This window comes from Heterodontus francisci, chromosome 41 (assembly GCF_036365525.1).
Source record: "Heterodontus francisci isolate sHetFra1 chromosome 41, sHetFra1.hap1, whole genome shotgun sequence".
Lineage (NCBI taxonomy): Eukaryota > Metazoa > Chordata > Chondrichthyes > Heterodontiformes > Heterodontidae > Heterodontus > Heterodontus francisci.
Genome location: NC_090411.1, coordinates 21,882,789 through 21,904,835, shown reverse-complemented (window position 1 = coordinate 21,904,835; position 22,047 = coordinate 21,882,789). Strand labels below are relative to the sequence as shown.

General features: G+C 48.4%; 3 non-coding genes and 1 pseudogene across 3 annotated transcripts; all 4 read right to left on the bottom strand.

Annotated features, from left to right (window-relative positions):
• Window positions 1–836: 836 nt before the first annotated feature.
• LOC137354469 (U2 spliceosomal RNA) lies at window positions 837–1,029 on the bottom strand. The gene has a single exon (XR_010970457.1). It is a non-coding gene; the product is annotated as a U2 spliceosomal RNA (small nuclear RNA).
• A 1,423-nt stretch (window positions 1,030–2,452) lies between these two features.
• On the bottom strand, window positions 2,453–2,616 carry LOC137354878 (U1 spliceosomal RNA). The gene has a single exon (XR_010970529.1). It is a non-coding gene; the product is annotated as a U1 spliceosomal RNA (small nuclear RNA).
• A 7,137-nt stretch (window positions 2,617–9,753) lies between these two features.
• Window positions 9,754–9,941, bottom strand: LOC137354295 (U2 spliceosomal RNA). Its single transcript, XR_010970349.1, has one exon. It is a non-coding gene; the product is annotated as a U2 spliceosomal RNA (small nuclear RNA).
• Window positions 9,942–10,701: 760 nt separating this feature from the next.
• Window positions 10,702–10,796, bottom strand: LOC137354770 (U2 spliceosomal RNA; annotated as a pseudogene).
• Between the last annotated feature and the right edge of the window lie 11,251 nt (window positions 10,797–22,047).

The window sequence follows — 22,047 nt, the reverse complement described above, 5'->3', positions numbered from 1 at the left end:
ACGACAAGTGGCTACAGCAGCTTGGCAACATGTGCCGATGCCGAAAACACCAACTCACAGCGTCACTTGGCAGCTAGACGTGCGGAACTTGTGGCAGAACCTGCCTCTCGAGGATTGTCCTTCACAGTCATCAGCAAAGGAGCAGAGAAGACACCCCACCTAAATCAATTGTTTGCTACGTGTCCATCATCTTCCGTAGATGGAAAGATGCCAACTTATGGACTGTCATTGCTGTTTGCTGATGCTCTCTATGTGTGATTGCCGAATTCTCCTTCCAGTAAATGCCACCTTTGCTATCATATTAGCGGGTAGACGTCCAGTCATGGACAGCTTCCTGGTTTTCAGACTGGCAATCTAAATTCCTAACAGGTACCCCGTTGGTTAGGGGAAACAGCTTTTCCTGATTGGAGTAGTTCTCCTGCACTGAATGTCGAGAGTACTGTTTCAGCTGCTTTGTTTTGTATGAGGAACTGTCTTGCATCCTGCTGATGGACTTCCTTTGCTTGCCGTTGGTCCTCCTTTTGGGCTAATTGTGGTTTATTTCCTTGTACTGCGGCTCCCTTTGTGCTGGCTGCAGCTTAAGTTGGTTTGGAGGTTTGCGCAGAGTTTTATTGTTTGCACGCTGTGCGTGTAAGTTTTGTGCGCGTAAATAGATGAATGTGGCGGAGTAATGGGATGTTTAATTGTTGAGTGTATGTTTTAGCTTTCAAGCATTTGAAGGGTATGTATGATCTTGTGGATTTAGCCGTTTGTGAGTAGCTGTGTAAACTGTGCCAGCTTTGACGGGATGGTTGTACGTGGTTTTGTAGTTTGAAGTGTAGCAGCAGCAGCGGAAAGGGAGGTGCACCGTTCCCAGAGATACTGCAATACCAGGTCGATGCGTGGTGTGGACGGAGCAAGGCCCTATTCCATGTCCCTGCTCCAAAAATCTATTTAATATATGGTCCCCAGATAAGGGGCGTATCAGATATTAAACTGATAAGAACAGATTTTTTCCCCCCAACATGTACTTTATTCATAAAAATCAGTTTAAAAAAATGCATTACGAAACAGTTCAAAACAAAAGCGCAAAGGAAATCAGTTTTCTTCGATACAGGAGGGAGTTGCCTCACAACCTTTCCATTCCAATTTACATGCCGTGTACATTTTACAGCAAAGCCATATCTGGAGTATACAGCCTGAGGGGTTTCCCATGGGTCCAGCCCCTCAGTTCACTTCAGTAGGAGGACCTTACACAGTGGCCTTTCCCCATTGAGCCTTTGCGGCGTCTGGCCAAGCTTTAGTGCGTCCCTCAGCACGTAGTCCTGGACCTTGGAATGGGCCAGTCAGCAACACTCAGTCGTGGATAACTCTTTGCACTGGAAGACCAGCAAGTTTCGGGCAGACCAAAGAGGGTCTGTCACCGGGTTGATGGTCCTCCCGCAGCAGTTGATGTTTATCTCGGTAGACGTCCCTGGGAACAGAGGGTAGAACACAGACTCCTGTGTTACGGAGCTGCTCGGGATGAACGTCGACAGAAACCACTGCGTCTCTTTCCACACTTGCTTTGCAAAAGCACATTGCTGAAGGGGGTGGGCAACAGTCTGTTTCCCACCACAGCCACCTGGAGGGCAGTGTACGGAGGCGGTGATATTGCAGGCGCGCAGGAAGGATCTGACAGAGAGGGCCCTTCTCAGCACGAGCCAAACTACGTCTTGGTGCTTGTTTTGAAAGTTGTGATGATGAGGCATTGTGCCAAATGACTTTGGCAGTCTGCTCGGGGAACCAATCCGACAGGATGCACCTTCTCCTTTTCCCTTGGGCCTTGAGGACATTGCGTGCAGACCACTGCCTGATGGATTGGTGGTGAAAGGTGTTTTTCTGCACAAACTTTCCCACGAAGGATAGGTGGTACGGCACGGTGGAAGTGGATGGAGCATTCTGCGGCAATGTGGGCAGACCAGACCCATCCTTGGCAAGATCGGGGCCAGACAGAAGGTCAGCGGGTAGTGAGACTTGGTGTTTGCGTAGTTGGGTTGTAGGCAGAGCTTGATGCAGCGGCACACAAAAGTGGGCATGAGGATGAGGGGGAGGTTGTATAAATTTTTTTGTCCCAATCTTTACGTAGAGGTTTGAAGATGGTGTCCGTGCAGACAGGGTCCATTTTGGACGTGGCGATAAAGTGTAAGATGGGTCGGGTGAGCGGCGTGGCACAGAGTAGGAGTGGGGTATGGGGCGGCAGACAGAGCAAGAATGTGAGCATCTGGCAGCTGATGAGCAGGTTATTAGGCGCAATGGAGAGAGAGAGAGAGAGAGAACGCTGATACAACATGCTGAGTGTGTGGAGAAAAGATAAAAGAAAGGTTAGGAATTAAGCAGAAGAGCGAGTACATGCAAAGAAAACAGTGGGAATAAATGATGGCAACAAAAGAAGCTGAAAAAGACAGTAAGTTCTAATTTTGCTTTGTAAAACCAGGGGAGAGCGCGAACGCAGTCCCCCACTACCACAAATTTTGCAGTCGAGTATCCCGCATTTGGGGACATCGCAGGCGTCAGCACACCCGAAGTGCAATGGGCTAGCCTCGTCCTGGGAGAACCACCTTCTTGATCATGGTCTCTCCCCTGCCAGGTAAGTATGCTACATATTGCCACACACTGCCACCTGACATCACACACCACCTCTTACGGTCTCAAACACTCCGTTTTTACACATCGCCTTGTCACTCCATTCACAATCTGCTGCTCTTTGTTCACGTCAGTTCTTGGCAAATATTGCAATCTATCATTCATTACACCTTCCGACAAAATGCCGCACGGATCCAGAGCCTGCAATGACGTTTGAATATTGCCCTTAATAGGAAATCAGCACCCTCACCCCACCCCCTCAGCTGCCTTCCTTCAGGCCGCGAGGCGTTTTCCAGTAAGAAATCCCTAGACGTATACATTGCAAAGGAAGGAAATGCTTGGCTTCTCTTCCTTTCAAACACCATTCACAATCTGATGCCTTCGAAAAAGCACTTTTCAAGTTTTGCACCACAACACCAATAGGGACATAGGGAGAAAGTTCTGGCCGTCAAGTCTTCCTCACTTGTCACATTCACTTCCTTTGCTTGAAATATTTCACCAGTTTCCCAAAGCCAGCAAACCTACCTCCCTTTGTTTAACTCTGGCTTTGCAATCTATCTTACTCTCTGCAGTATGATCATTGTCCACATAGCCAGTAACTGATTCAAGGAGAAGCCACATTAAAAGGTTGAAGAAAACAGAGACATTTTGTCAAAACTTTTCGTCTTGCACTCATCAGGACAACCTGCAAGAATACCAATGTAAGGGAAGCAACAAATTTATACTGTATGAGAAGAGACTGCTGATTGGTTGGCAAGGGGACTCTGATTGGTAGAGGCGTTGACAGTTTTATGGTGACTGACAGTTAACTGCCAAGCTTTGTTTGAAATTTGTGTGGCGCATTTGCGTGTACTGGAAGCTACATATATTAATACACAGGGGCCTGTTCTTTGCAGACAGAAAGAACATGTACACACACTGCGCCTATTTCAGGGAAACAAAATATGTGACAGTCATTTGCTGGTTCATTCCTCAGGGCAATGCCTTGACCAATCAGAGTCAAGCTGCCTGCTTTAAATTTCTCCATGGCAACGCCTCTACCAATCACAGTCTACTTGCCAACCAATCAGCACTCTCTTCTCAGATAGTATAAATTTGTTGCTTCCCTTATGCTTGCGAGTTGTCCTCATGAGTGCAAGACGAAAAGCTTTGACAAAATTTCTGTTTTCAGCAATATTCAGGTTGTAGACACGCATCTACATGTTTCCTAACATCTTTCGGATGAGACATTAAACCGAGGCCTTGTCCGTCTGCCCTCTCAGGTGGACGGACGCAAAAGATCCTGCGGCACTCTTTCCACCACGACCTGGCCAATTTATCCCTCCATCGACAACACGAAAACAAACACTACCCCGTCATCATCACATTGCTGTTTGTGGGAATTTGCTGAGCGCAAATTGGCTGCCGCCTTTCCTAAACTTCAAAAGTGCTTCATTGGCTGTATTTGGGATGTGCTGTGATCGTGAAGGGCGTTATAGAAATGCACATCATTCTTGAAGGTACCCGAGCCATCACGGCAGGAATCCTAAATTCCTCCAGCATGGTCGGTGCTTCCAGCGAGGCTTCCTTGTGCTGCGTTTGAGTCAGGCCTTAAGTCAAAATGATGTCTCTTGTGGCAGGGAATATCTACGAGGAACCGTGGCATTTTCCTTCAAGAAGAACCGCATGGTCTCATCAACAAATAAAGAAGTAACTAAGAAGGTTACTGCTCCAAAATTCTGCTGCCCGTGTCCAAGCTCACACCAAGTGCAGTTCACCCATCGCCCCTGAGCTCGCTGCTTGAGCAGCACCACACGTTTCAATTGCTCATCCTTGCTTTCAAATTCCTCCATGGCTTTGCTCCTCTCAACCTCTGAAACCTCTTTGCGGCTCACTCCTCACCGAGATTCTTTCACTCCTCCAATTCTGGTCTCTCGAACATCGCTGATTTTTATCGCTCCACCGCTGGCGGCCGTGCCTTCAGCTGCCCAGGCTCGAAGCTCCAGATTTCCCTGCCTGAGCCTCTCCGCCTCTCTACCCTCCCTTAGGACGCTCGTGGAAACCTACTTTGGTGACCAAGCCTTTGGACATCTGCCCTAATACGGCCTTACGCGGCTCGGCGTCCAATTTTGCTTTCTGACACCCCTGTGAAGCGCCATGGGACGTTGTATTACGTTAAAGGTGCTCTATAAATCTTTAATTGGTCTGGAATGCATATTCTGACAGGATGGTGGAAAGAGACTCAATCATAAGGTTGGAAAGGGAATTTCAAGAAACAGTTGGAAGGGAAAAAATTAGCAGGGCTATAGGTAAAGAAGAGACAGGAGTAGGACTAATTGTATTTCCCTTTGAACGAGCGGCCATAGGCACAATGGGCCGAGTGGGCCCCCCCCCCCGCCCCCCGCGTTGTCCGGTTGTATATGTCGGCGGCGGCATCCTTCCACCAACGTAAGATGATGGACGTGCAGCAAATCCATCGGCGATGCGATCGTTTCACGTGCTGCACTTTGACTGATGGCTGAAAAGGCCAATCTGTGAGAGACAGGTCCTGCCACAAGTGCCGCATATGAGGTGGGGTTATCAGGTGCCGTTGTAGGGTGCTGGTTTGCGTGTTGGCGCCTGCTGTCACGCTGCTGTAGCCACTGGCCGTCGTGGTGGCGTGCACCAGTCTGGGGTAATGTCGCCATTTTCCTCTGTTCTTGGCTAGTGTCTCCCACGTATGAAAATCGATGTTTCGGGCCTTCATGTCACGCTTGCAGGCATCCTTGAAGTGGAGCTATTGGTCTTCTGGCTCTGCCCACCTCGTCATATAGAATACCCTTGGGAATGGGTCGTCTTCCATCCTGCAAACATGCCCGCGCCAGCAAAGTCACCTCTGCGTGACGAGTGCTGGCATACTCGGGAGATTTGCTTTTGAGAACACCGTCGCATTCGCGATTTGGTTCTTCCATGAGATGCCGAGAATACGCCGCAGACATCGATGATAAAAATGGTTGAGCTTCCTTTCTTGACAGCTGTAAGTCGTCCATGCTTCACAGCCGTACAACAAGGTGCTGCGAACACAGGCCTCATAAACCAGCAACTTGGTCCAAAGTGCGAGCTTGTTATTTTTCCATGCACGTTTTGTGAGTCCGCCAAAGGTGGTAGCTGCTCTCCCTCTGCGTGTGTCGACTTCTGCATCAAGAATCAGACTGTGTGTCACCGTTGATCCAAGGTTGCAGAATCTGCACTTCCAGCGGAGTGCTGCTTAGTCCGATCGAGGGCGTAGATGTGACACCCTGCCCCAGAACCACAGTTTTCTTGCCACTTGTAGTAAGAGGGAAGAGGTTAGAGGCATGGGAGACACGCTCCATGAGTGGCTGTAGCTGAGTTTCCGTGTGGGCCACTAGCGCGGCATCATCAGCGTAGAGGAGCTCTCTGATCAAGTCGTGCTGCATTTTTGTCTTCGCTTTCAATCTGGATAGACGCTAGAGCTTGCCGCCTGACCTAGTATGCAGGCAAACTCCTTCCATATCTGCAGGGAAGACAAAGGTCAGGAGCGTGGAGACGAAAATACCAAACAAAGTGGGGGCTCGGACGCAGCCCTGTATCGCTCCATTCTTCATGCTGAAACTGTCGGAAGTGGAGCCACCAAACCGTACAGAACTGTGCACGTTGTCATGAAAGGAACGGGTGAGACTACAGAGTTTTGGTGGACAGCCAATTTTCTCTAAAATCATGTGCAGTCCTGCTCAGCTGACGGTGTCAAATGATTCCGTGAGCTCTACGATAGCAAGGCATGTCCTGTTCCCGACACTTCTCTTGCGGCTGGCGTATGGCGAAGGTCATGCCCAGTGTAGATCTGTCAGCACGGGAACCGCACTGTCCTCCTGGATACACTTGATCTGCCAGTAGACAGAGTCTTTCCAGCAAGACCCCAGTGACTCTGAGGAGCGAGATGTCCCTGGCAAGTAGTTGTTACGGTCTCCTCCGTCACCTTTGTTTTTGCGTAACGTGATAATTTCTTTGCATCACACATGTCCTGAGGAAGGATCCTGCCCTCCAACGGCGAAAGAGGAGGTCACGAAGGTGTGGCAGTGAATGGGATTTTCGTGCTTAAGCAATTCGGTTGGAATTCCATCCTTGCCGGGTGCCTTTCTGCGGGCAAAGGAATCAATGACCTTTTCAAGCTCGAGTGATCCATGACAGGAAGCTGCAGAAGAGCGTCAAGCGCAGGCTGGGAGATGCCCGTGTCACGGGAGTACAGCTCACAGTCGTGTCCAACCCAGTGGGACATCTGTTTGCTTCTGTCGCTGAGTACTTGACCGTAGGCCAATTTCAGAGGGGCAACTGTGGTAATGGTAGGACCAAGCGCCAGCTTGATCCCATCGTACATAGCACATAGATTCACACTGTGACAGGCAGTGTGGATTTCTGGACATAGGTTGCTCCGGTGTTTATGTGCGCAGTGTCTCCCTGTCTTTTGCACGACTGCCTTGGCTACTTTCAAGTCATAGAGTGTTCTGGCTGTTGGCTTTATGTTGTGCATCAGGTAGGCGCTGCTTTTTGCTTCAATGACAGATGTCATCTCTGCTGAGTAGGTCACAAAGCAGTCTTTGTTGCGTGTTCCGCCTTTACCAAATGTCACTGCTGCCGCTGTGTCATAGATGATTGAGCCCAGAGATTTGCAAGCTTCATCAATTTCAACATCGGCTTTTCCTGGTAAACCTTTAGCAGGTAGCAATTGCTCGAGCGCCAATGCGAACTGCTGGCACTTGGCATCATTTCTTGTAGCAGGGATGCCGATGCGTGGCGGGCCGTCCTGTTTGGAACTGTGAAACCTTTGGGCTTGGGCCCTCACTTTGCTGCTGACAAGAGAGTGGCGATGGTAGGTGCGGGCATGGAGAACGCTGGGCAGATGGTGTCTTCTGGTGACGATCAGGTCAAGTTGGTGCCAATGGCCAGATCTTGGATGACACCATGACACCGCAGCTCTGCTCCATAATCCCAGTCCTGCACCACGGCACTCACCCGACCCACCTTACACTTTATCTGGAGATCCGAAGTGGAGCCTGTCCGCACAGACACCATCTTCAAACCTCTAGATAAAGCTTGGGGCAAAAAAGTTATACAACCTCCCCCTCATCCTCATGCCCACTTTTGTGTGCGGCTGCATCAAGCTCTGCGTACAACCCCATTCCGCAAACACCAAGTCACACTACGTGCTGACGTTCTATCTGGCCCCGATGTTGCCAAGGATGGGTCTGGCCACGTTGCCGCAGAATGCACCATCAAGGTCCACCGAGCCGTACCACCTGTCCTTCGTGGAAAAGTTTGTGCAGAGAAACACCTTTCACCACCAATCCATCAGGCAGTGGTCTGCACACAATATCCTCAAGGCCCTACGGAAAAAGGAGATGGTGGATCCTGTCGGGTGGTTCCCCGAGCAGACTGCCAAAGTCATTTGGCACAATGCCTCATCACCAGAACTTTCAAACAAGCACCAAGACGTAGCTTGGCTGGTGGTGAGAAGGGCCCTCCCCGTTACATCCTTCCTGCACGCCCGGAGTCTCGCACCCACTTTCCGCACGCTGCCTCGAGGTGGCTGTGGTGGGGAAGAGACCGTTGCCCACCTCCTTCTGGAATGTGTCTTTGCAAAGCAGGTGTGGAAAGAGATGCAGTGGTTTTTGTCGAAGTTCATCCCAAGCAGCTCTGGGCTGTTCCCAGGGACGCACACTGAGATAAACATCAACTGCTGCTGCAGGACCATCAATGCAGTGAAAGACGCTCTTTGGTCTGCCCGAAACTTGCTGGTGTTCCAGCACAAAGAGTTGTCCACGACCGAGTGTTGCAGACTGGCACATTCCAAGGTCCAGGACTACGTGCTGAGGGACGCACTAAAGCTTGGGACAGACCCTGTAAAGGCTCAATGGGGAAAGACCACTGTGTAAGGTACTCCCACCAAAGTGAACTGAGGGACTGGACCCATGGGAAACCCCTCGGGCTGTATACACCAAATATGGGTTTGCTGTAAAATGCACATGGCATGAAAAATAGAATGGAAGGGTTGTGAGGCAACTCACTCCTGTCTCGAAGAAAACTGATTTCCTTTGCACTTTTTGGAATGTCAGCTTGGTACTGTTTTGAACTGTTTTGTAATGCATTTTTTTCACAGATTTTTATGAATAAAGTATATTTTTGGGGGGGAAAAAGTTCTCCCGGGACCAAGCTAACCCATTGCCCTTTGGGTGTGCTGACGCCTGCGATGTCCCCAAATGTGGGATACTCGACTGCAAAATTTGTTTATGTACCATCTTTGCTCAGTTACAAAGACTCACAGACTGTCTCTCCCATGCCTGTAACTTGTTCTCCAAGTAAACTAAGGTCATGGGTCAAGGTTTGCGTCTCCGCGCCTGATCGCACTAAACAACACCCCACTGGAAGTGGCTAGCAGATCTACTCTCTTGGGTCCACCGTGACAGACAATCAGTGCCTTGATGTAGAGCTTGATACGTGCATAGGGAAAGCAGTTACCAGCTTTGCCGACTCGCGAAATGCACATGAGATAAGAGCAAGCGGACCCTTAGGACCAAGCTGATTGTTGAAAGGCCTGTGTTCTCAGCACTGTTTATAAGGCCTGTGTTCTCAGCACCCTGCTGTATGGCTGTGAAACATGGGCGACGTGCAGCTACCAGGAAAAGAAGCTGAATAATTTCCATCTTTGCTGTCTGCGGCACATTATGGGTATATCCTGGCAGGACAACATCACAAATGCGGCAGTCCTGCCCAAAGGCAGAGCTCCCAAGTGTGTTGGCACGAATGTAACAGACGGCGGATGGGACACGTCCGCAGGATGGAAGACGGTCGAGCACCCAAGCGCCTTGCGTACGGTGAGGTCGCCAAGACCAGAGGACAAATGGGGCAGCGTGTACTATCAGAGCTGGGAGTCACTAGCTGGCGGAAGAAGGAAATGGAGCTACATCCTGTGGACTGGCGTGCACTACCACAACGACAAGTGGCTACAGCAGCTTGGCGACAGGCGCCAAAAACAACAACTCACAGCGTCACGCGGCAGTTTGACGTGCGGAACTTACGACAGAACCTGCCACTCGAGGATGCTGCGAGCAGAGGAGCATGTACAGTTTGCGAACATTTAGAATACTGTTTTTAGATTTTAAAAATCCCCTGAAAGGGAGGTGCACCGTTCCCAGAGATACTGCAATACCAGGTCGATGCGTGGAGTGGACGAAGCAAGCCCCTATTCCATCTCCCTGCTCCAAAAATCAATTTAATATATGGTCCCCAGATAAGGGACGTATCAGATATTAAACTGATAAGAACAGATTTTTTTTTTTTTTTTTTTTTTATTTCCAAAATATACTTTATTCATAAAAATCTGTAAAAATTACATTGCCAAACAGTTTCCAAACAGCACCAAAAAATACAAACATTGCAAGGGAGATCAGTTTCCTTCAATACTGTCATGAGTTTCTTCCCAACCCTTCCGTTTCTCAATTGTCATGTCAATTACAGTTTTACATTTACAGCAATTCAGAATATTAATGATACAGTTCGAGGGGTTTCCCATGGATCCAGCCCCTCAGTCTAGCTTGGTGGGGGAACCTTACACTGTGGTCTTTCCCCATTGAGCCTTTGCTGCGGCTGCCCCAAGCTTTAGTGCGTCCCTCAGCACGTAGTCCTGGACCTTGGAATGTGCCAGCCTGCAACATTCGGTGGTGGACAACTCTTTGCGCTGGAAGACCAGCAAGTTTCGGGCAGACCAAAGGGCGTCTTTCACCGAATTGATAGTCCTCCAGCAGCAGTTGATGTTTGTCTCGGTGTGCGTCCCTGGGAACAGCCCGTAGAGCACAGACTCCTGTGTTACAGAGCTGCTTGGGATGAACCTTGACAAAAACCACTGCATCTCTTTCCACACCTGCTTTGCAAAGGCACATTCCAGGAGGAGGTGGGCGACCGTCTCTTCCCCACCACAGCCAACGCGGGGGCACTGTGCGGAGGGGGCGAGACTTCGGGTGTGCATGAAGGATCTGACGGGGAGGGCCCTTCTCACCACCAGCCAAGCTACGTCTTGGTGCTTGTTTGAAAGTTCTGGTGATGAGGCATTCCGCCAAATGACTTTGACGGTCTGCTCGGGGAACCATCCGACAGGATCCACCGTTTCCTTTTAAGAACAGATACTACACTTGATCTTAGCCAAAAGGCCGAGAAGCGATACCGGTATAGGTTACGGTGTCCTCAGGCCCCATTTGCCCTCCCTCTTTTACGTCAGACTGATTGTGTCCAAAGACGTATAACTGCTGACGGTTTCACTGTCGGCATATTTTTCTCTGGATTTCTAATTGGAACAGAAGATTAGTTGACAGAAGTTGCTGTTTTTTCCTTTGTCAGTGAAACTGCTTCATAGGTATGTAGATTGCCAGTATTCTACCAATCAGATGGGAGAGGGTTGTGCCTGTCCACACGTACGTACGTCATTGTCAGAGGCTGCTGTGGAACATAAACTTTTTAAAGCAGTTGCGTGTCTTGCAGGGTGTGAGTGACCATGCAACAACCAACTGTGCAGAACTGCACACGCAGAATCATAGAATGGTTACAGCACAAAAGGAGGCCTTATGTCGTGTCCGTGCCAGCTGTCTGCAAGAGCAACTCAGCGAGTCCCACTCCCCGCCTTTTCCCTGTAAATTGTATTTCTCGTCAGGTAATTGTCCAATTCTCTTTTGAAAGCCATAATTGCATCTGCCTCCACCACACTCTCAGGCAGTACATTCCAGATCCTAAGCACTCGCTGCATCAAAAAGTTTTTCCTCACGTCGCCTTTAGTCCTTTTGCCATTCACCTTAAATCGGTGTCTTCTGGTTCTCGACCCTCCCACCAATGGGGACAGTTTCTTCCTGATCTGCTCTGTCCGGACCCCTCATGATTTTGAACACTGCTATCAAATCTCCTCTCAACCTTCTCGAAGGAGAACGGCCCCAGCTTCTCCAATCTATCCATGTAACTGAAGTCCCTCATCCCTAGAACCATCCTCAAAAATCTTTTCTTCATCCTCTCTAGTGCCTTCACATCCTTCCTAAAGTGTGGTGCCCAGAATTGGACACAATACTGCAGTTGAGGTCGAATCAGTGTTTTATAAAGGTTCACCATAACTCTATATGCCTCTATTTCTAAAGCCCAGGATCCCGTATGCCTTATTAAGCGCTTCCTCAAACTGCCCAGCCAGCTTCAATGATCTGTGCACATATACCGCCAGGTCCCTCTGCTCCTGCACCCCTTTAGAATTGTATCCTTTATTTTGTATTGCGTCTCCTCGTTCTTCCTACCAAAATGTATCACTTCACACTTCTCTGCATTAAATTTCATCTGCCACGTGTCCGCCCATTCCACCAGCCTGTCTATGTCCTCTTCAAGTCCATCACTGTGCCCTGCGCACCCAAGTCGAGGTCATTAACATAGATCAAGTAAAGCAGTGGTCTGAATACTGACCCCGGGGGAACACCACTATATACCTTCTTCTAGTCTGCAAAACAACCGCTCAGCACTACTCTCTGTTTCCTGTCACTCAGCATCACGCTCATCAATTCTCTCTGTTAACTCATCACAAAACTCAATCAAGGTCGGGAAACGCAATTTGCCCTTCTTAAATTTGTGCCGCCTTCCCTTCATTAATCCACATTTGCAAAGCGACTGTTAATTTTGTCCTGGATTATCGTTTCTAAAAGCTTTCCCAGCACCGAGGTTAGAATGACTGGCCTGTAGTTGTTGAACTTATCCTTACACCCTTTATGAACAACGGTGTAACACTGGCAATGCTCCAGTCATCAGGCCCACTCCTCCTTTTACCACCATCTCCTACTATTTATATGCCTATAGAAGACTTTTGGATTCCCTTTTATGTTAGCTGCTAGTCTCTACTCATACTCTCTCCTTGCTTCTCTCAATTCTTTTTTCACTTCCCCTCTGAACTTCCCATATTCAGCCTGCTTCTCACTTGTACTATCAACCCGACATCTGTCACACGATTAACTACACCGAGGAACATTTGCCAGCTTTGGGCAAACTTGTCCAATTTGACTTCTTCTAAAATCTTGACTCTACCGCATATTTAACAACTGTACTATCTACGTCCTGCTCCAGATCAATAATAAAAAACGGAGGTTACACCAATCAGCACTGGCCCAGCCCACTGGTGACCGCAACCTGTCTGGCAGCAGCTCTACCTAAAACCTGCCCACTCTCTACCCAACTTGAGCCAATTTGCAATCCATCAACGGACTTAAGTTCCTTACATAACATTTTATGTATCAATATGTAGATAGGCCGACTAGAGGGGAGGCTATGTTGGATTTGGTGCTTGGCAACGAACCATGCCAGGTGGCAGATCTCTCAGTGGGAGAGCATTTCGGTGATAGTGATCACAACTCCCTGACCTTTACTATAGTCATGGAGAGGGACAGGAGCAGACAGGAAGGGAAAATATTTAATTGGGGGAGGGGGAATTACAATGCTATTAGGCAGGAACTGGGGAGCATTAATTGGGAACAGATGTTCTCAGGGAAAGGCACGACAGAAATGTGGAGGTTGTTTAGGGAGCACTTGCTGCGACTGCAGGATAGGTTTGTCCCGATGAGGCAAGGAAGGGATGGTAGGGTGAAGGAACTTTGGATGACAAGAGATGTGGAACAGCTAGTCAAGAGGAAGAAGGAAGCTTACTTATGGTTGAGGAAGCAAGGATCAGACAGGGCTCTAGAGGGTTACAAGGTAGCCAGGAAGGAACTGAAAAATGGACTTAGAGGAGAGCTAGAAGGGGACATGAAAAAGTCTTGGCGGGTAGGATTAAGGAAAATCCCAAGGCGTTCTACACTTATGTGAGGAACAAGAGGATGGCCAGAGTGAGGGTAGGGCCGATCAGGGATAGTGGAGGGAACTTGTGCCTGGAGTCGGAAGAGGTAGGGGAGGTCCGAAATGAATACTTTGCTTCAGTATTCACTAGTGAGAGGGACCTGGTCGTTTGTGAGGACAGCGTGGAACAGGTTGATGTTAAGAGGGAGGATGTGCTGGAAAGTTTGAATGATATGAGGACAGATAAGTCCCCAGGGCCAGACGGGATATACCCAAGGATATTACGGGAAGCGAGGGAAGAGATTGCCGCGCCTTTGGCGTCTTTGCGTCCTCACTGTCCACTGGAGTAGTACCGGATGATTGGAGGATGGCAAATGTTATTCCCTTGTTCAAGAAAGGGAATAGGGATAACCCTGGGAATTATAGACCAGTCAGTCTTACGTCGGTAGTGGGCAAATTATTGGAGAGGATTCTGAGAGACAGGATTTATGATTATTTGGAAAAGCATGGTTTGATTAGAGACAGTCAGCATGGCTTTGTGAGGGGCAGGTCATGCCTCACAAGCCTTATTGAATTCTTTGAAGATGTGACAAAACACATTGATGAAGGAAGAGCAGTGGATGTGGTGTATATGGATTTTAGCAAGGCGTTTGATAAGGTTCCCCATGGTAGGCTCATTCAGAAAGTAAGGAGGCATGAGATACAGGGAAAGTTGGCTGTCTGGATACAAAATTGGCTGGCCCATAGATGGAAAGTATTCAGCATGGAGCTCGGTGACCAGTGGTGTTCCGCAGGGATCTGTTCTGGGACCTCTGCTCTTTGTGATTTTTATAAATGACTTGGATGAGGAAGTGGAAGGCTGGGTTAGCAAGTTTGCCGATGACACGAAGATTGCTGGAGTTGTGGATAGTGTGGAAGGCTGTTGTAGGTTGCAACGGGACATTGACAGGATGCAGAGCTGGGCTGAGAAGCGGCAGATGGAGTTCAACCTGGAAAAGTGTGAAGTGATTCATTTTGGAAGGTCAAATTTGAATGCAGAATACAGGCTTAAAGACAGGATTCTTGGTAGTGTGGAGGAACAGAGGGATCTTGGGGTCCATGTCCATAGATCGCTCAAAGTTGCCACCCAAGTTGATAGGGTTGTTAAGAAGGCGTATGGTGTGTTGGCTTTCATTAACAGGGGGATTGAGTTTAAGAGCCACAAAGTTATGCTGCAGCTCTATAAGGCCCTGGTTCGACCACACTTGGAATATTGTGTTCAGTTCTGGTCGCCTCATTATAGGAAGGATGTGGAAGCTTTAGAGAGGGTGCAGAGGAGATTTACCAGGATGCTGCCTGGACTGGAGGGCATGTCTTACGAAGAAAGATTGAGGGAGCTAGGGCTTTTCTCATTGGAGCGAAGAAGGATGAGAGGTGACTTGATAGAGGGGTACAAGATGATGAGAGGCATAGATAGAGTGGATAGCCAGAGACTTTTTCCCAGGGTGGAAAGGGCTATCACCAGGGGGCATAATTTTAAGGTGATTGGAGGAAGGTTTCGGGGAGATGTCAGAGGTAGGTTCTTAACACAGAGAGTGGTGGGTGCGTGGAATGCGCTGCCAGCGGTGGTAGTAGAAGCAGATACATTAGGGACATTTAAGCAACTCTTGGAATAGGTACATGGATGATAGTAGAATGAAGGGTAGGTAGGTAGTTTGATCTTAGAGTAGGTGAAAGGTTCGGCACAACATCGTGGGCCGAAGGGCCTGTACTGTGCTGTACTGTTCTATGTTCCATGTTTATCAAAATCTTTTTGGAACTCCAAATGGATGACATCTACCAAATCTCACTGAGCTACGATACCACAGTATCAAGTATCACAGGATCAGGTTTGGCAAACTAGACCTCTTTTCTGAAGCCTTTTTCTATCAAGCCTCACCCTTCCAACTGATTATTAATATCATCCCTACTGATGCTTTGCATTCTTTTCCCCACCGCTGAGGTTAAATTAACCGCTCTGTAGTTGACAGAAGGGGTGAAATTGGTCTGCATCAATCGTGCAAAATGGGCTCACAGCAAATCAGCAGCCTGCTTTTCACTGCGCTCCATTTTCTTTTCCATTGAAGTTAAAATGCACTTTGTGGCATGGATGTGAGGTCTGCATACAGGACTGTACCGAACCCGAGAAAATGTCTAGCTTAAACTACAACTAAAAATTCTGACGACAATCAGGAACGGCGTTCAGGACTGTGATCGTGGACCTCCCAATTCCCTACCCCAACCCTTCAAGGTCCTGCTCGGCCGGAACGGCATTCAGGACTGTGATCGTGGACCTCCCAATTCCCTACCCCAACCCTTCAAGGTCCTGCTCGGCCTTCCTGCTCTTTTGCACCATGCCAGGTTTGACTCCCTCTTAGATGAGCCTACAGCTTCCCTCTGTGCCTCCCCTGACATCCTCATCGAGGCACTCGGCGCTGGCTCGTTAGGAACAGCAAGCCCAATTGCCCCATCCCACTATTTCGCCGAAGTTCCCGCCCAGAGTGTCCGCCGCGGGCTATTCTTGGCAATCTCCTTCCTGTCCAACTCACCCCTCCCACTTCTGACCCTGTGGAATCTGTCAGTGGATCAGCTCTCACCACCCCTCTGCTCAACTCCCTCCAGAATACCCGTTCACTTGCAAACAAGGCCCTTGCCAAAAATGAACTTATTTTTGAAGATTGCATCGACATCATGGCCTTAACGGAAACCTGACTGAGGGGTGATGACACCTTCCTCCTAAATGAAGCCTGCCCACCTGGCTATACCTTCCAATACCTGCCCTGTCAAGACTGTCGGTGCCAGTGTGGTGCTTATCACCAAATCACACCTTGGCCTGAACCCTTACTCCTCTGGCACTTTCTCCTCCTTTGAGCATCTCACCTTGCTCCATCCCTCTCACCTCTTATTCAAAATCTTCATTCTCGACTGCCCACGTAAGCATGATAATAACATTTTCACCGAGATATCTTCACTGCTTTCCTCCCTCAGCCTCTGCACCAAACTGCTTCTCATTCTCGGTGATTTCAACCTCCATCTCAACTCATCATTCTCGTTCCCCTTTGAGTTCACCGCCATCGTATTCTCACTATATCTCTCGCTTCATGTAAACTCCCCAACCCATTCTCACAGCTACCCCCCTTGACCTTGCCATCTAACGTGGGCTTGCTTCTCCCATCGGATAATGCCAACTCTGATCACTTTCTTGTATCACTCTCCACCCACTTGCCCCTTCTACGCCCCAACACTACCTCTTTCTGTATCCACCCCGGAATGCTATCTTCCAATTCATTTACAACTGCCTTTGGCTCTCTGATCACAACATTTCAGCAGCTACTGATTTGCTCAACTGCACCCTCACCTCCAACTGTGATGCCCTAGTCCCCAGTAAAGCCATTACTCTCTCTCACCCTGGCACTTCCCCCGGTACGGCCCTCATCTCCTCTCCCTCAAGTCCGAAGAATGCAGTTGTGAAGGATATGGTGGACAACTGCTTCAGCCATTCACTACCAGACCTGGCTACATCACATAAAGCACTATTGGGTCTTGCTCTATTCTCCCAAAACTGATTACTATCTTGGAATGCAAAGATAACCCCTGGCTTCGCTTCTCTATTGTAAACCATCTTCGTAAACCCCTCTCATTTCTCTCCTCCACCCTCACCTCCAATAATAAGTCCGAGGAGCTCATGGACCTCTTTGTCACGAAGATCGAGGCCTTTAGTTCAGCTGCCTGTGCTGCTTCCCTTCCTTCCAGTCACCCACTGGACAAAACTTCCTCTAAAGAGTCCCCGTGCCCTGGCCCGGAACTCACATCTCTCTCTAGTTTCTCTCCCAGAGGTCAAAGGGGAGATTTGGAAGTAGAAGCAGATACATTAGGGACATTTAAGCGACTCTTGGTACATGGATGATAGTAGAATGAAGGGTAGGTAGGTAGTTTGACCTTAGAGTAGGTTAAAGGTTCGGCACAACATCGTGGGCCGAAGGGCCTGTACTGTGCTGTACTGTTCTATGTTCTATGTTTATCAAAATCTTTCTGGAACTCCAAATGGATGACATCTACCAAATCTCACTGAGCTACGATACCACAGAATCAAGTATCACAGGATTAGGTTTGGCAAACTAGACCTCTTTTCTGAAGCCTTTTTCTATCAAGCCTCACCCTTCCAACTGATTATTAATATCATCCCTACTGATGCTTTGCATTCTTTTCCCCACCGCTGAGGTTAAATTAACCGCTCTGTAGTTGACAGAAGGGGTGAAATTGGTCTGCATCAATCGTGCAAAATGGGCTCACAGCAAATCAGCAGCCTGCTTTTCACTGCGCTCCATTTTCTTTTCCATTGAAGCTAAAATGCACTTTGTGGCATGGATGTGAGGTCTGCATACAGGACTGTACCGAACCCGAGAAAATGTCTAGCTTAAACTACAACTAAAAATTCTGACGAAAATCAGGAACGGCATTCAGGACTGTGATCGTGGAGTTTTGCGTACAGTCCTGGACACCACGTAACAGGAAGGACATAATTGCTCTGGAAAGAGTATACAGGAGATTTAAAAGAATGTTGCAGTGCTTGAAAATTGCAGTTATGAGGAAAAGATTGGATAGGCTAGGCTTGTTTTCCTTCGAACAAAGGAGGCTGAGGGGTGACTTAATTGAGGTGTCCAAAATTATGAGGGGCCTAGACATAGAAGACAGGAAGGATCCGATTCCCCTAGCGGAAAGGTCAATTTCCAGTGGGCACAGATTTAAGGTGATTGGAAGAAGGATTAGAGGTGACGTGAGGAAAAACTTTTTCACCCAAAAGGGTGGTGGGTGTCTGGAATTCACTGCCCGGATCGGTGGTGGAGGCAGAAACCCTCAACTCATTTAAAAAGTACCTGGACCTCCACCTGAAGTGCTGTAACCTGCAAGGCTGCGGAACAGGTGCTGGCAGGTGGGATTAGATTGGGAGGCTAGTTTTTTCGGCTGGTGCAGACACAATGGGCTCTTTCTGTGCCATAACCTTTTTACAGTTCTATGAAATTCCATATTTGAATCCCTCCAATCAGGTTTCTGCCCCATCACAGTCCCAAAATGGCTCTTCAAGTCACAAATGACATCCTAATTGACTGTGACAAAAGGGAAATAATCCCTCCTTGATCTTCTCGACCTGTCTGCAGCTTTTGACACAGTTGACCCACACAATCCTCCCCCAACGCCTCTCCACAGTTGTCCAGCTGGGCGGGACTGCACTTGCCTGTTTCCAATCTTATCCATCTAATCGTAGCCATTGTATCACTTGCAACAGCCTCTCTTCTCGCTCCCGCACCATTACTACTGGTGTTCCCCAAGGATCTATCCTTGGCCGCCTCGACGCCCAGCTCTACCTCATCACAACCTCTCTCGACACCTCCACTAAATTATCAGACAGCTTGCCTGATATCCAGTACTGGATGAGCAGAAATTTCCTCCAATTAAATACTGAGAAGACCGAAGCCAGTGCCTTGGGTCGCCGTTCCAATCTCCATTCCCGAGCTACCGACTCTACCCCTCTCCCTTGCAACTGTCTGAGACTGAACCAGACTCTTTGCAGCCTTGGTGTCATATTTGACCCCGAGATGAGCTTCCAACCACATATCTGCGCCATCACTGAGGCCACCTATCTCCACCTCCATAGAATCGGCTGACTTTGCTCATTTGCCGCTGAACCATCATTCATGCCGTCGTTACTTCTAGACTTGGCTCTTCCAATGCACTTCTGGCTGGCCTCCCACATTCTACCCTCCGTAAACTTGAGGTCATCCAAACTCTGCTGCCTGTGTCTTACTTGCACCAAGTCACGTTCACCCATCGCCCCTGTGCTCGCTGACCAACATTGGCTCCCGGTCAAGCAATGCCTTGATTTAAAAATTCTCATTCTGGTTTCCAAATTCCTCCACAGCCTTGCCACTCCCTACCTTTGCAATCTCCTCCAGGGCCACAACCCTCCAAGACAAATGCACTCATCTAATTTTGAACTCTCTTGAGCATCCCCGATTTTAATTGCTCCACCGCAGGTGGCCGTGCCTTCAGTTGCCTCGGCCCTAAGCTCTGGAATTCGCTCCCCAGAGCACTCCGACTCGCCACCTCGCTTTCTTCCTTTCCAGCGCCCCTTAAAACCAAGCTTTTGGCCATTTTCCCTAATATTGCCTTACGTGGCTCGGCGTCTAATTTTGTTTTATAACCCTGCTGCGAAGTGCCTTGGGATGTTTCATTATGTTAAATGTGCTCTATAAATATAAGTTGCGGTTGCATTTTCCTCAGTTGCATCTGTTCATTGTTCAGCCCCGTGGGACTAAAATTTTAATGTTTCTTATGAAATGCTGAAGCATAACACCAAATTTGATCTGTTTGTTTTCCCTGAAATCTGGCAGAACCGCAGTAAAATTAAACTCAGCCAGGACTTCTGATCCAGCTCACTATCCAATGGCTGCTAAGCAAAATGTGGTGGATCCTTTAGAACTTATGCTCCTCCTGACTTCGGCTCGCCCAGTAGTTTTCTTTGAGTTAGTGGACAACTAATAGCTAGAGCCTGCTCTGTTTGCAATGCAGTAACTCTTCCTGATCCCTGCCTGACGACTGTGGCATCATAGGAATGGTCACTGTTCTCTGAGATCATTGATGGATCACTGCCCAGCAGCCAAACTCAATGTACATTGCTTAACATAGGCTACTCTATATTTGATACGTGTAGAGCCATTTCTTACCTTCCGCCACTTGCTAGGAAACCATTATAACGGACAGAATCATACCGCACAGAAAGAAGCCATAACAGCGAGTCAACAGGCCTTTCGGCCCAACTGCTCTATGCCGACATTTATGCTCCACACGAGTCTCCTCTCCCCGGCTTCATCTAACTCGGCCAGCATACACTTATATTCCTTTCTCTCTCATCTGCTTATTTAGCTTCCCTTTTAATGCATTTATGCTATTTGCCTCAACTATTCCTTGCGGTAGCACATTCCGCTATCTTACCACTCTTTGGGTAAAGAAGTTTCCCCCGGATTTGTTAGTGCCTATCTTATATTTATGGCCTGTAATTTTGGTTTTTCCCCACAAGTGGAAACTTTTTCTCCATGTTCACAGGAACGGACCTGTCCAAGCTACTCCACGACTCTTGCTGCATAGCCCTGGAAATATTTCCTTTTCAAGTTCACATCCAATCCCCCTTTTGAAAGTTACTATTGAATCCAGTTCCACCACGCTTTCAGGCACTGCATTCCAGACCGTCATAACTCACTACTCGCCTTTAGCGTAGTAAAAAGTCCAAGGTGCGTCACTAGAGAGCTATCAAACAAAATTTGACACCAAGCCACACAGGGAGATATTATGGCAGGTGACCAAAAGCTTGGTCAGAGATATAGGTTGAAAGGAGCATCTTAAAGTGTAAGGGAGAAGTAGAAATGTGGAGAGGTTTAGGGAGAAAATTCCAGATGCTAGGGCTTAGGCAGCAGAAGGCATAGCCACCAATGGTGGAAGGATGAAAATCAAGGATGTGCAAGATCCCAGAATTTGAGGAACACTGACATCTCACAGGCTGCCAGGGCTGGAGGAAGTTACACAAATAGGAAAGGGCGAGGCCATGGAGGGATTTGAAAACAAGCTTGAGAATTTTAAAAGCAAAGCATTGCCAAACTGGGAGCCAATGTAGGTCAGCGAGCGTAAGGGTGATGGGTGAATGAACTCGGTGATGAAGTCAGGATAGGGGCAGCAGAATTTTGGATGAGCTTCAGTGTATGGAGGGAGCAAGTTGCGAGGAAGCATTACAATAGTTGAATGTGGAGGTAACAAAGGGGTGGATGAAGGTTTCAGCAGCAGAAGTCCCGAGGCAGAGTTGTAGTCGGGTGATGTTAGGGAGGTGGTCTTGCTGATGGAGATGGTGCTTTATGTCGTCCAGTCATATCTGGCAACGATTGGCCCAACCAAACAGCCTGCAGACACAATGGGCCCAATGGCCTCCTCCTGTGCTGTATCTTCCTACGATTCTATGCATCGCAGAAAGGATATTTGTTCATTTCAATTAGGGCACTGTAATAATGGAGCAAGTCCCGATTCCATCTGTGTTGCAAAGTTGTATTTTTCGCCCCTACATAGGGAATGTAACAGATAGTAATTTGTAAAGAATGTTTGTACTTCAGCTGATCTTAACGAAAAGCCAAGAAATTATAATTTGTAAACTCCTTCATAATCTGATCTCTCTGGCCCTCTTAGGATTCCTTTGTAGCCTAGTGTGAAGCCAGATTCCATTCTTCGACTGCTTACTACTGCTCAGATGATGTCCTGTCTTGTGTAATGGGCAGGAGTCGGGGGTGCAGTCATGGCGCTGGCCCTTATCTCTGTGCCTGAGACCGGTTTGTGGCTGGAGGCTGCAATGCTTACTCAAACCTAACCTGAAGAAAAGACGAATGGTGCAGGGTTGTGAGTGGGCGGAACAGTCGCTTTTTAGGACCTTTTTGCAATTTACTCAGGCAAGGGGTGACTGAAAGAGAAACAAATATTTCTTCTCTGCTTTCGGAGCTTGCTGAATGGACTGGCTCCTCGGGCTCCTCCTGCAGCTCTCGGTCTTGCGTGCTCCTCATTGGCTGACAC